Genomic DNA, 14,522 nt, shown 5'->3' on the forward strand with positions numbered 1-14,522 from the left:
GGCTTATGCCTGTAATCCCAGCACTCTGGGAGGCCTAGGCAAGTGGATCACTAGAAGCCAGGAGTTTGAGACCAGCCTGGCCAAAAAGGCGAAACCCCATCTACACTAAAAATACAAAAACTAACTGGGTGTGGTGGCACATGTCTGTAATCCCAGCCACTCAGGAGGCTGAGCATGAGAATCACTTGAACTCAGGAGGTAGAGGTTGTAGTGAGACAAGATCGTGCCACTGCACTGCAGCCTGAACAACAGAACAAGACTCTATCTCAAAAAATAATAATAAATACATAATTCTTAAATGAAAGAAAAATGATGCTACTTTACCTCTACGTAAAGTGCTGTCCCAAGACAGCAGTACAATGTAATAATATCCAACTGAGAACTCTGTGGTATGTCGGCACTACATTGAACAATTTCTCTGAACTGAACAACACTCACTCACTCAACTTCTAAGAACAAATATATTTCAAAACCAGCCAAGCGCAGTGGCTCACGTCTCTAATCCCAGCACTTTGGGAAGCAGAAGAAGGTGGATCACTTGAGGTCAGGAGTTCAAGACCAGTCTGGCCAACCTGGTGAAACCTTGTCTCTACTAAAAATACAAAAAAAAATGGCTGGGCATGGTGGCTCACACCTGTCATCCCAGCACTTTAGGAGGCTGAGGCGGGAGGATCACGAGGTCAAGAGTTCAAGACCAGCCTGACCAACATGTGAAACCCCATCTCTACTAAAAATATAAAAATTAGCCAGGTGTAGTGGCATGTACCTGTAATCCCAGCTACTTGGGAGGCTGGGGCAGGAGATTCACTTGGACCCGGGAGGCAGAGGTTGCAGTGAGCAGAGATCACACCACTGCATTCCAGCCTGGGTGACAGGGTGAGACTCCATCTCAAAAAAAAAAAAAAAAAAAAAAAAAAAAATTAGCCAGGTGTGGTGGTGCACAACTGTAATCCCAGCTACTCAGGAAGCTGAGGCATGAGAATCACTTGAACCTGGGAGGCAGAGGTTGCAGTGAGCCAAAATCGCACCCCTGCACTCCAGGCTGGACGACAGAGCAAGATTTCATCTCAAAACAAACAAACAAACAAAAAAGAACAAATATATTTCAAAAGCAAAATGGATGACTACATGCCAATTCCCTCCCTGTTTAACACAAAAGAGCAAAGAAATTAAGATAAGAAAAATGTTAATGTAGATATTTGGCCTGGATTAATAGATGTAACAATATCTAAGTGGATATTACTAAAAGAGTTACCATTTATTGCGCTCTAGATAGTGTGCTCTAGGCAGTGTGCTAAGACTTGGTGTGTGCATGAGCTCACCTAAAAATCTGGTTCCACTATTAGCTCTAAGGCTGTAGGGAAGCTACATAACTTCCTCAAGCTATGTTTTTCTAACTCAGAGACAGATACCTTAAAGATCATCTGCTGCTGCCTCCCCTTTGACCTACTAACAGAGACTACAGGTTATTAAGCAATATAAAACAGGGTTATTAACAGACTGTTTTTTGCTGCACCCCCCTCAACACCGCCGAGCTCCATAAATCTTAAAGTCAAACGCTCTTAGCCTACTTTATTTTGGTACACACCTTAGAAACAAACAGAACTATCAAACACCTGTGAAGGCAAAGATCAGATCTGTTCTGCTCTACACGGCCTCTGCAGCAGCTAGCAGTACTTAGCTCTCAGTAGCACACACTCCAACAGCAAGTTGTTTAGCTGTTCCTTACACACACACACACACTCAGACTCTGAAGCTTCCCAGGCCTCTCCATCTAACTACCACCATCCTTACCTCTTGCTGCAAAAACTAACTGGTCTTCCCACTTCAATACTTTCTCAACTCAAAAGGCCAAATGTTCTTTTTAAACCTTAAATCAGAACATGTCACTCTCCTGCTTCAGATTCCCCAAGGATTTCCTACGCACTGCAAATAAAGTCTAAATTACTTACGATGACCCAAGGCCCTACTTGATTTGGCCTGCTTACTTTCCAGATTGCTCACTAGGACCCAGCAACATGAGTTTCCCTTCAGTTTCTTCAGGAGCCCTTCTCTGCCAGGTCCTTCCTAGCTAGGCCTTTGTCCTTCACTGTCTGCCAGGAATGCTGTTCCTGGCTCATTCAGGTGGCTAGCTCCTCCTCAAACTTAAGGTCTCAGTTCAAATGTCATCTCAGAAGAGTCTTTCCAACCACCCTGCATATAAGGTAAGCTCCCACTAGTTACTCTCATTCGCATCACCCTTTTGGTTCCTTTATAGGTTTATCATGATCTGAAATGGATTACGTACTTCATTTTATTTGAGTATATTCTGTCTTCTCTCACTAGAATAAAAACTACCTGTTTGATTCTCTATAATATTTGTTGAATAAAATAAACAAACTCCCATTCATGGATCTGATGTTTTTTAAAATAAACAAGAAATATACAAGACTTATTTGTACAGGACTTATTTGAAGCAAAGTTTGAAAATCTACTGAGAGACATAAAAATCTATTAGAACACAGGACAGAAAGTGCATAACGATGTCAATTTCCCCAAACTTCACCTACAATTTCAGTATTCACAATCAACATTCAGTATTCAATAAAAATCTCTATGATTTCTTTTTGAATGTCACAGAATGATTCTAAAGTTCATCTAGAAGAACACATAGACCAGAATTGTCAAAGTCTGAAAAAAAAGAGTAATGAAGAGGTAACTAACCCCATCTGCATTAAAATTATAAAATGATAGTAATTTAAAGTGTATGGTAATACACAAGAGACAAAAATAACAAGACCAATCAGAAATAGTCCCAAACACATTTAGTAAATGACAAAAGCTGCAATTCTAATAGTGGGGCAAAAAATGGATTGTTCGCTAAATGGTGCTGACACAACTAGCTAGTTGGGGTAGAATTCACACACAATTTTATCCCCCAAAATATGTCTCACTTCTTATACCAGAAATAAATTCCAGATGGATCAAACAATTAGAAGTTTTAAAAAGAGAAGGAAAAGGAAAAAAAGAAACCATTGAAGTATTAAATACAACCTGGGGACTTCTTTGTTTTAAAAATACAAAAAGGCATGCAGTTAAAAGTCTTCCTCTCACTCATTCTTCTTACTATGACAACCAATGTTTCCAAATATCATATATCCTGTGATATACAAGCAAAAATGTATACATTGTTTTTCATCTTTAAAGCAAAGACACATAGAGGCATATAATGCTCCTCACTTTGTTTTTCTAGTTTAGTAGATAGGTGAATATTTTACATTTTGGAGCAAGGAAAGTCTTAAGTAGAGCACAAAACACAAAAGTCACATAAATAAATTAATAACAGTCATAGCTAACATTTATTATTTACTTACTTTGTGCCAGCCACTATGCCTAATGCTATTTACATTATCTCCATTTTACAAATAAGGAAATTAAGGTGTACAGAGGTTAAATAATGTGCCCAAGTTCCCATAGCAGCACAGTGCTGGGTTTGGATTTATCTGACTACATAACATTACAAAAGAATAGCTGGGGGGATATGAGCACACGTACGAAAAAAGTGAATAAGGCCAGGCACGTTGGCTCACGCCTGTAATCCCAACACTTTGGGAGGCCCAGGCGGGTGGATCACCTGAAGTCAGGAGTTTCAGACCAGCCTGACCAACATGGAGAAACCCCATGTCTAGTAAAAATACAAAATTAGCCAGGCATGGTGGTGCAGGTCTGTAATCTCAGCTACTCAGGAGGCTGAGGCAGGAGAATCACTTGAACCCAGGAGGCGGAGGTTGAGGTGAGCTGAAATCACACCATTGCACTCCAACCTGGGCAACAAGAGCACAACTCTCCCTCAAAAAAAAAAAAAAAAAAAAAAAGAAAAGAAAAAGAAAGAAATAAAAAAGTGAATATGTAGAGAACTTTTAACCTGTTAAAAACCAGTAACCCCATCAGAAAATGAACAAAGAACAAAAGTAGGCAATTTATAAAAGACATATGGCCAGGCGCAGTGACGCACACCTGTAATCCCAGCACTTCGGGAGGCTGAGGTGGGCGGACCACCTGAGGTCAGGGGTACAAGACTAGCCTGACTAACATGGTGAAATCCTGTCTCTACTAAATACATAAATTAGCTGGGCATGGTGGCAGATGCCTGTAATCCCAGCTACTTGGGAGGCCGAGGCAGGAGAATCTCTTGAACATGGGAAGCAGAGGTTGCAGTGAGCCGAGATCGTGCCACTGCACTCCAGCCTGGGCAACAAGAGCGAGTCTCTGTCTAAAAAGAGAAAAAAAAAGGCCAGGTGTGGTGGCTCACGTCTGTAATCCCAGCACTTTGGGAGGCCAAGGTGGGTGGATCACCTGAGGTTGAGAGTTCAAGACCAGCCTGGCCAACATGGAGAAACCCCATCTCTACTAAAAATACAAAATTAGCCGGGAGTGGTGGTGCATGCCTATAATCCCAGCTACTAGGGAGGATGAGGCAGGAGAATTGCTTGAACCCAGGGTGCAGAGGTTGCAGTGAGCTGAGATCAAGCCATTGCACTCTATGCACTCTAGCCCGGGCAACAAGAGCAACACTCCGTCTCAAAAAAAAAAAAAAAAAAAAAAAAAAAAAAAAAAAAAAGAAAGAAAGAAAAGAAAGAATTACAACTCTCTTCATAATAAAAAATGTTCAGCCTCAATAGTGATTGACAAAAGGCCATCAGAATCACATTTTTTCAGTTCCTAAATTGCCAAAATGTTTTAAACTATAATATCTAGTATTGGCCAGGGCATGGGGCATACCTGAATACTATTGGTAGCTTTACAAATTGGTACAACAACCTTTTGGAAGGAAAATGTATAAATATCTATCCATATCTACATTATTCACATCTTTTGATTTCAGCAACTCCACTTCTAGGAATCTATCCTACAAAGGTGTTTGTACAAGTACACAAAATACATATACATACGTACATGTGCATAAATATTCATACACACACACACAATTGTTTATTGCTTTCTTTTTCTGGCAACAACAAAAAAAAATCCAGTGACCATATGTTGAATAAGCAAATTATGGTATTTTCTTTTTTTCTGTTTGAAACAGAGTCTCACTCTGTCGCCCAGGCTGGAGTCCAGTGGCATGGCTCACTGCAACCTCCACCTCCGAGTTTCAAGTGATTCTCCTGTCTCAGCCTCCCAAGTAGCTGGGATTACAGGCACATGCCACCATGCCTGGCTAATTTTTGAATTTTTAGTAGAGATAGGGTTTCACCATGTTGGCCAGGCTGGTCTTGACCTCCTGACCTCTGGTGATCCAGCCACCTCGGCCTCCCAAAATACTGGGAAAACAGGAGTGAGTCACCATGCCTGGCAAATTATGGTATTTTCATGTACTAGAAATGGGGTATTAAGTTGCTGTTAATGATTGATAACTCTGAAATAAATAGACAAACTGGAAACAGTAGTATACAAAAGAATAGTATATTATGATCCCATAATATAGAAAATTATGCAAACACAGAAAAAAAAAGGAAGAATATTCAACAGTCTCAGTAGATTACATCCAGGAAGTGGTTCTTTCAATTTCATTATATATAAAAAATAATGTATTACTTATAATTAGTGAAAGATAAGATTTTAAAACAGCATACCCTCCTTCATGCATTAAAATAATTTTGTGTGAATATGAAGTAACGTCTTTCTCCCCCCTCAACAGAATGTATATACTCCTACATCAGGTATATTTACGTTCTGCATATTTCAGGTTATAACTCCTAGATAGCACAAGTTTTGATTTCATTCCAAATACCTCCAAATACATAAAAGTTGTTGTAATTAAAAATGAATTTAAAAATCTTAAAAGTAATGCAAAGTTAAACATCTTTGAACAGAAACTCAAAGTCATGATGATGACTACTTAAACATTTTCAAAATTACATAAATCTCTATGTTATTGCCAAGGGAAATGAATTGCCTAAAACAAATTACTCTGAATGGGAACAGTATACGACAGTGATAATGGCAAGAAGAATATCTGTCAGTTCAACCAAGTATGGGGTAAAGGGGCAATCTATAAGCATAAAGGTGACTCTCATCATAAATCTGAGTCAAATTTTCCTAGAAAAATGTAACCTTCTCCAGGCGCGGTGGCTCACTCCTGTAATCCCAGCACTTTGGGAGGCTGAGGCAGACCGATCACGAGGTCAGGAGATCGAGACCATCCTGGCTAACATGGTGAAATCCTGTCTCTACTAAAAATAGAAAAAATTAGCCGGGCGTGGTGGCGGGCACCTGTAGTCCCAGCTACTCTGGAAGCTGAGGCAGAAGAATGGCGTGAACCTGGGAGGTGGAGCTTGCCGTGAGCCGAGACCATGTAACTGCACTCCAGCCTGGGTGAGAGCGAGACTCCGTCTCAAAAAACAAAAAAAAAGAAAGAAAGAAAGGAAAGAAAAATGTAACCTCAATATATTTGGTTTTGATATCAGTTTACTTGTGTATAACAAAGAATAAAAACAGCCAAACAGCCCAAATTTTGTTCCTTGAGTACGCTGTAATGGGGGAAAGAAATCCAAATAAGTTGGGAATCTTGACGTTTCCTTTACTCCTGACTAATCTACTTAAGAATTTAATTTTTTATATAAAACTAGTCGATACTATTCTTTCAAAGGGAGTCCTAAATTCTATTATAATCAACCAACTGTTCCATGTTTCTTTTCTTTTTTTTTTTTTTTTTTTGAGATGGAGTCTCGCTCTGTCACCAGGCTGGAGTGCAGTGGCACAATCTCGGTTCACTGCAACCTCTGCCTCCTGGGTTTAAGCGATTCTCCTGCCTCAGCCTCCTGATTAGCTGGGACTATAGGTGCGTGCCACCATGCACAGCTAGTTTTTTTTTTTTTTTTTTTTTTTTTTTGTATTTTTAGTAGAGACGGGGTTTCACCATGTTGGCCAGAATGGTCTCGCTCTCTTGACCTCGTGATCCGCCTGCCTCGGCCTCCCAAATTGCTGGGATTACAGGCATGAGCCACGGTGCCGGCCAATCTTCCCATATTTCTAATATCCAGTTTTTTCCTAGGATTGAAACTACTCCAAAATTCCCTGCATATATAAATTAAAACATTATTGCATTCTAATATTATCTAGAACCATGAGTGCTGTCTAGGATGAACCAATCCCATATTTACTTTCTCTTCCTCCCCCAAATCCCAATAAACAGAATTTTTTTTTCTTTTTTAAAGAAATGCTTTTAACTGGGCTCAGTGGCCTGCACCTATAATCCCAGCACTTCAGGAGGCCAAGGTGGGAGGATCACTTGAGCCCAGCAATTTGAGGTCAGCCTGGGCAACATAATGAGACCCTGTTTCTACAAAATAAAAGAAATTGACCAGGTGTGGTGGCACACACCTGTAGTCCCAGCTACTCGGGAGGACCGTGTGAGCCCAGGACTTGGAGGCTGTATTGAACAATGATCACACCACTACACTCCAGCCTGGGCAACAGAGAGAGACCCTCTCTGTAAAAAAGAAAAAAAAAAAGAAATATTTTGATAATTTACTAAATACAGCTATGTTAGTCACTGACATTGGTGAAATTTCTACCTGTTTTTTAATTTCCAAAAACTATTCAGCATCAAACTGCCATATGTGTATCAGACATCTTCTACAGCATCCACACTAACTCTAGCTGCTAAGCTCTTTTATGCATTCAACAAGTATCTACTACTCCTGGGCACAGGGTGTTATTCTGAGAGTGGGAAAAGAGGAAAAAAAAATTAAAAACTCAGATACAGACATGCCTACAAAGGGCTTATGGTCTAGAGGCAAAGGATCAAGAGTTTCCAGAGAAAAAAATACATTTTGGAGAAGAGGGAATAGGAGAGACACTTCCTGGATGATGTAATATGTGATCAAACCCTTGAAAAATAGGATAAATTTAGATGTAGTAGAGTCTGGAAGAGTAAGGGAGGAAAGGAGTATTCCAGAAGCAAGCATCGTAACAAGAAAAAACAAACAAAAAATTCTTCTTAATGCAACACAAAATAGCCCAAGTAGAATAAAGAAATATGCCATGCTTCAATATTTATGTAAAGCTTATCGGCTTAATAAAAATATGCCTTTTCCTTTACAATAAATTTTATAGGCTGGGCATGGTGGCTCATGCCTGTAATCCCAGCACTTTGGGAGGCCATGGTGGGAGGATTACTTCAGCCCAGAATTCAAGACCAGGCTGGGCAAAACAATCAGATCCCATCTTTATTTTTAAAAAAATAAAATAAAATAAAATAAATGTTATAGCATGAATACATACAGAAAATGAATACTACAAATGAGCTTTTTGATGTAAAAACATTCATAAAGAATACAGTCGGCCAAGTGTGATGGCTCATGCCGTAATCCCAACACTATGGGAAGCCAAGGCACAGATAACTTGAGGCCAGGAGTTCGAGATCAGCCTGGCCAACATGACGAAATTCTGTCTCTACTAAAAATACAAAAATTATCCAGGCATGGTGGCATATGCCTGTAATCCCAGCTACTTGGGAGGCTGAGCACGAGAATCACTTGAACCTGACAAGTGGAGGTTGCAGTGAGCTGAGATTGTGCCACTGCACTCCAGCCTGGGCAACAGAGCAAGACTCTGTCAAAAAAAAAATTCATGATTGTGCTATTTATCTAAGCTTTTATATTAATAAAACAATTGAAATCCTTCATACTTAAAAAAAAAATCCAGAAGTCTGAGAGTAGGCAAAACAAACAATAGATAATTTACAAAATAATTTAACTTATTTGTAGGCTGGGTGCGGTGGCTCACGCCTGTAATCCCAGCACTTTGGGAGGCCGAGGTGGGCGGATCACCTGAGGTCGGGAGTTCAAGACCAGCCTGACCAATACAGAGAAACCCTGTCTCTACTAAAAAATGATTTTAACACTGTCTTTATTTCCCAAAGATTACTGAAGTCATGTGAAATAAAAGGCATTAGAGATTCTATTTTTCTGACAAAATATTTAAGAGCCTTCCTTTTCTTCTAAGCCAAGTAATTAGGGCTCCTTTATATATCCATCACATACAGAACACTTCTAGACAGGAAAAGATCCAGCAGTTGTAAGTTTTTCTTTCTCATTTTATGAATCCTAACACAACTTCCACAGACCATCTATGGCATGAACTTTCTGACTTTTCCTGTATTTCCCTCTTTCATAATCAGTTATTCTACTTTAGAACAAAAATTTGCCATACAAGATCCTCTCATATAACATTTCTTTCCTTCATAACTTTTCTTACCATAAATGCATCTTCATATCCACAACTTTCTTTAGATCTCTCTCCCTGATTTCTGATGCCCACTGAAACCTAAAAGATCAGATAACGCAAAGCAAAACAGAGGAGAGCCTTAGATTTTGAGAGAGACCTGTCTGCCTGATGTTCTTGGGGTTCCATGAGGACAACAGAGGTTTCTCCTAAAATGGGGTTAGTAGCACCTTCTGTTTTTCTTTAAGGAGTCCCAGCCTGTCAGAAATTACCTTATGTCCTGTCATGTGGGCACTGATTGGCAACAAGACAGACTAGGGAACAGCTGGCAACAAGACAGACAACTGAGCAGAAAAAGAAAAACTTACTACAGTCCCCACTGTAAAGATGGATAAAGTGAGGCACCATGCAGTTTAAAAATTCATGTTACATAGAGTTGGGCTCCACAGCTCACTCTCTTAACCATACTGTAATTTTGCTGAATCTATGCCCAGTGACTGATGCACCTGTATGGTACCTTATGGCCCCCTTAGTGCTTAGAACCTGGGTTTCATTCCTGCTCTACAGCTATATAATTTAACAATTTTCCTCTGAATTTGTTGGATTCTAACCCCATATTTCTAAAATTTTATTAATATTACTGAATCTTAAAGGGAGCCGTGATGTCTTTAGTCTTTAGAAATATTAAGCCTATAAACAAAGGACTATATGAAGTTAAACTGTATTCAAATTTCTACATGATTTAAAACATTGAGGCAAAGTATTAAGAAAGACACCTAAGAAACTGCAACCAATCTACTCTGGACAAAAATTTAGATACTATCTCTTCAAAATAAGCTACCTAGTGGTATTTATACATATTCTTCCATATATCAACAGTATCTTACATGCTCATAGTCTTAAAAATAACTAAAAAGTGTCAGAATTATAGGCCTTACACCTTTCTGTTGGCTTGAAAAATGATACGAACTGCATAAACTTCTGGAGTGACCAGTTTAAAAAAAGAGTTCATACCAATGGTAGTAATACTAAGAATCAAAGAGGGCTAAACACTGCAGGTTCTTAAAGGAGAAAGTTAATAAAACCTTGTTTTTGGTTGTGAATCTTTGCCTTAACAACATTATACACATGATTCTCTCCTATTCTTTTTCTTCTTGCAAAGATGTGGTGATGAACCAGGTTTGCTCATGCACATGACAATACTCTTGAAAATAGGTGCAGAGAAAAATATGAAGGGAATATGGTTCACTTAATCATCTCATAAATTACAACTTATTACCCCTGTGACTCTTGCATAGCTCCAGAAAAAATGTGTGAGAGAGATGAAATGGCTGTTTGCTACCAATATTTTATGTGATGCTTCATTTTTTCATTCCTTGAATAACACAACGCATTAGCCTATTTATGCCAGAGGTTGCAATTTTTTGAATTTTTGCATAAGTGAAAAATCAGACCTTGTCGATGACATTTAGCAGTAGGATATAAGTAATTCCCACATGCTTAGCGTGGAACACTAGGCGTAAGTGCGTTAACACAATTATGAGAGCATAGCTTTCAAGTAACTAATTATACAACTGACTTTTTTTCCTCATCTCTAAAACATAGTAAGGGATCAGTTATTTAAAAAATACAACAGTGACAACTATTTTATTTTTAACTCAGTTTTGGTTTGTTAAGGCCCTTGCTTGGCATAAAAAAAAAACAGGAAGAGAAACAATAATACAAACATGAAATAGAAGCAATAGCAAAAGAAAATGAAGAGGAACAAGAAAATGAGAAGAAAATACACAATGGAAGAAAGGAAAAGGAACAGGCATGGGAATTAGAAGGCTCAGTATGATACTTTTTATCCCCTCCTCGATTCATAAAATTTGAGTAACTGCAAGAGTATTACAAGAGAAAACAAGCGAAAGTATACACAAATAGTCACCCCCTAAATTTTGTTAAGAATGAGAGAATGCTGCCACTCATGCCTAGCTCAGGCACCAGCAGGAGGGCACACTCCAGAGATTTCAGGAGAAGAGGGAGGACTCCTCTTTGCCCTAGGTGTACCACCACCACTGCCACCGAGACCTTTGTTACAGCATCCACAGGTTCCTCCCCATCCCAGAACGGGATGGGCCCTGCAGTGTTCCTACTCCCCCGTCCCAGCCCCCAGACTTCCTACTGCTACCACCACTAGCACCAATGCCAATACAACCAGTCACCCTCAATGTACGAGCCCACCCTACCAGGCTCCTACCACCTGGCCCCGTGGGTGCCCTCCTGTCGCTCCAGTCGAGCTGTGGTCTCCATCTCCACCACCAACTGCATGAGGCAAGCTGCAGAGCCACGTCATCTGCTCGACCCTACCACAGGCGACTCCTCCTTCTCCTCCTTCAGCCTGGCTTGGAGCAGCTGGGCAGGCAAAGCCAGAAGAGCCCAAAACAGGACTCAGGGAGTGGAACCGTTAGAGCCTCACCTTCTCATGCTGATGACTGGGTGTCAGGGATCAGTTTCATTGAAGGCACTCACACCCACCTTCCAAAGTCCAACCTCTTCTTCTGGCAAAAGCTGGCCAGGAACTGGGGCCTGGGATGGGAGTGAGTGCCTTCACTGAAACCGGCCCCTGGCCAAGTCCAGCTGGCCAACAATTGCTGGGCCCACCAAGGCTGCCCTCCTCGGAGAGCCTGAGTAGGAGAAACTCAGACCCAGCCAGCCCTCCCCACCCAAGGGCTGGTTCCCATTCCTGACACCTCCACCCACAGTGCCCTGTACCCCACTTCCCCCATCGTGCCCACTACTCCCTGCCTGGTAGTCCCAGGTGGTCTTCACAACACAGAGCATGAGCGTGGGGCAGGAAACCACAGTGGGTGTGGAGGCCCTGCTGTGCAATCTAGCTCACATGGGAGAAAATCGCCTTCTAGAGTCTGGAGTCCGAGAAGAGGAGAACCATCCCTTACTTGGAGGCTACCAGAAGAAGGAGGTCACTGCTGTCGCTGCCGCTGCCACCTCCTCAGCTCACCAATGCCGCTGGCAGTGTAGCCCCCATGGCACCCCTAATCTGCTCCCTGCCACTAGCAGTGTAGCCCATGGATAGCACATCCAACACACGCTACAGTTTCAGACAATGTAACCCCAATACCCCCCCCAAAGCACTCCCCCCACACCTCAGGGAGCATACCACCCAATAGTGCCCACAATCTGACCCAGCCACGGGCAGTTCAGCTCCTGATGGTGCACCCCCCAGTCACAGGCAGTGCAGCACCCAACAACGCCCCCAACTGCCAGCATTGTAGCCCCAGATAACTCCACCCAACCCACCCCCTGCCACAGGCAGTGCAGCAGAAGATAGCACCCCTAATCCTTCACCAGCCGCTGGCAATACACGCTAGTGTACACAATCTGCCTCCCCCCACCACCCCTGCCACCACGGGCAGTATAGCCCCAGATAGCCAGCCAACCTGCCCCACAGCCAGCAATGCAACACCAGAGAGTGCCCCCAACCAGAACACTGCCACAGGCAGGGTAGCCTCTAGCAGTGAGCCCCAATAGGACACCCAACCCTTGCCCCCAGAGGCATACAGGGCAGGCCCAGAAACTCACCTACCCCATCACATTTCTACCACTGTGGCTGAGCTGCAGTCTCCGACATCACTGACAATCACAGCGAGGCGAGCCATGATGGCACAGGTTCCAGCCCCCAGCATGTGGCAGTGCCTCTTCCTTCTAGTTCTCCAGCCCAGCAGAAGCTCCTGCTGCCCGCCGCCCTCCTACTGCTCTATCGCCACCACCAACCGTAGCGAGGTAGTGACCCAGGCTCCAGGCTCTAGGCTCCAACCATCCTCCAGCCTCCATCCATCTTCCAACCTCCAGCAGGTGGAAGGTTGCGGCCTCTTCCAGTCCTCTAAGCTGGGCACAGAGTAGCTCCTGCGCTCGACACAGAAGAGCCTGAAATGACCTGACGCGACCTCAGCATACGAGGTTATGTAAATGCAGTTCCTGGATTACATGTTCTGATTGGACAAGAAAAAAAAAACCTCTAGGCCTACTCTGATTGGACTTTATTTTCATGCTGTGATTGGTTGTGTTAAGACTCGCTCTTATCCAATCAGAACATGATCATAAAGTCCAATCAGAGCAAGCCTGGAGGTTTTTTTCTCATCCAATCAAAACATGCAGTCCAGGAACCTCCATAGGCATAACCGCAGTATATAAATGATGCTGAAGCATGATCACGTTTTTTCAGGTTCCTGTATCTTCCTGTCGAGTTGCTGGCTGCCCGATGTAGAGGACTAGGAATCAGGAGTCAGTGGCCGTATGCTGGAGGCTGGAGCCGAGGGAGCGTAGCTCCCCTCGCTGTGGTTGTTGGCAGCAACGGAGAGATAGCAGCGCGGCTGGAACGGTAGGAGAAGGAAAAAAGTTTTGGGATAGATGGAGGGGATTAAAGACGGTAATTAGTGCCAAAGCAAAAAAAGGATAGCTTAGCCGGAGAAGGCATTGCAAAAAGATGGCGGCAAAAAGATGGTGGGGAAAAAAGTTTTTGGTTAGATAGAGGTGTAAAAACAGGGTGGGAAGCGGGAGGGAAGGAAGATTTTGCAGAAAGACAGTGGGTAAAAAGTTTAAGGGTAGATGGAAGGGGTAAAGAGGGTGGCAAGTGGGAGGAGGAAAATGAGGGAGGTGATGGGGGAAAACGGGGCAAGCAGTAGGGAGAGAAGGTTTTGCGAAAAGACGGTGGGGCGAAAATACAGTGGGTGGGGGAAGTTTTTGGGTTGAGGAGCAAAAGAGGGTAGCAAGTGGGAGAAGGGAAAAGAGGGTAGCCAGCAGGAGGAAGATAAGGTTTTGTGAAAAGACAGTGGCAGAAAAGAAAGACGGTAGAGAAAGAAAAGACGGTGGGTAAAAAGTGTTTTGATAGATGGAGCAGGGAAAGAGGGTGACGAGGAGGAAGAAAGAGGGTGGCAAGAGGGAGCAGGGATAGGGGGTTGGGAAAACGACGGAAAAACAGTTTGGGGTAGGTGGAGTGCAAAAAAAGAGGGTGGCAAGCAGGATAGGGGAAAGAAGAGCACGAGCGGTAAAGGGGGGAGACTTTGAAAAGGGGGAAGTTTTGGGGTGTAGATGGAGGGGGAAAGAGGGAGGTGAATAGGAGTGGGGAGAAGGCTTTGTGAAAAGACGGGGGAAATGTTTTTGGGTAGATGGAGAAGGGAAAGAGAATGGCAAGGAGGAACAGGGGGAAAGACTATGAAGAAAACAGTTTTTGGGTGGATGAAGGGGGAAAAGAGGGTAGTGAGCAGCAGGAGTGGAGAGAAGGTTTTGGGAAAAGATGGGGGAAAATG

The 14,522-nt window shown here is 42.6% G+C and overlaps 1 long non-coding RNA gene across 1 annotated transcript in view; it reads right to left on the reverse strand.

Moving 5' to 3' along the window:
• The window catches only part of LOC134809200 (uncharacterized), a 35,274-nt gene extending 22,090 nt beyond the window's left edge, over positions 1-13,184 (reverse strand). The window contains exon 1 of the long non-coding RNA XR_010154314.1: positions 12,796-13,184. This is a non-coding gene — a long non-coding RNA (uncharacterized LOC134809200). The remainder of the gene's footprint in view (positions 1-12,795) is intronic.
• Positions 13,185-14,522: the final 1,338 nt, after the last annotated feature.

This window comes from Pan troglodytes, chromosome 21 (assembly GCF_028858775.2).
Source record: "Pan troglodytes isolate AG18354 chromosome 21, NHGRI_mPanTro3-v2.0_pri, whole genome shotgun sequence".
NCBI lineage: Eukaryota > Metazoa > Chordata > Mammalia > Primates > Hominidae > Pan > Pan troglodytes.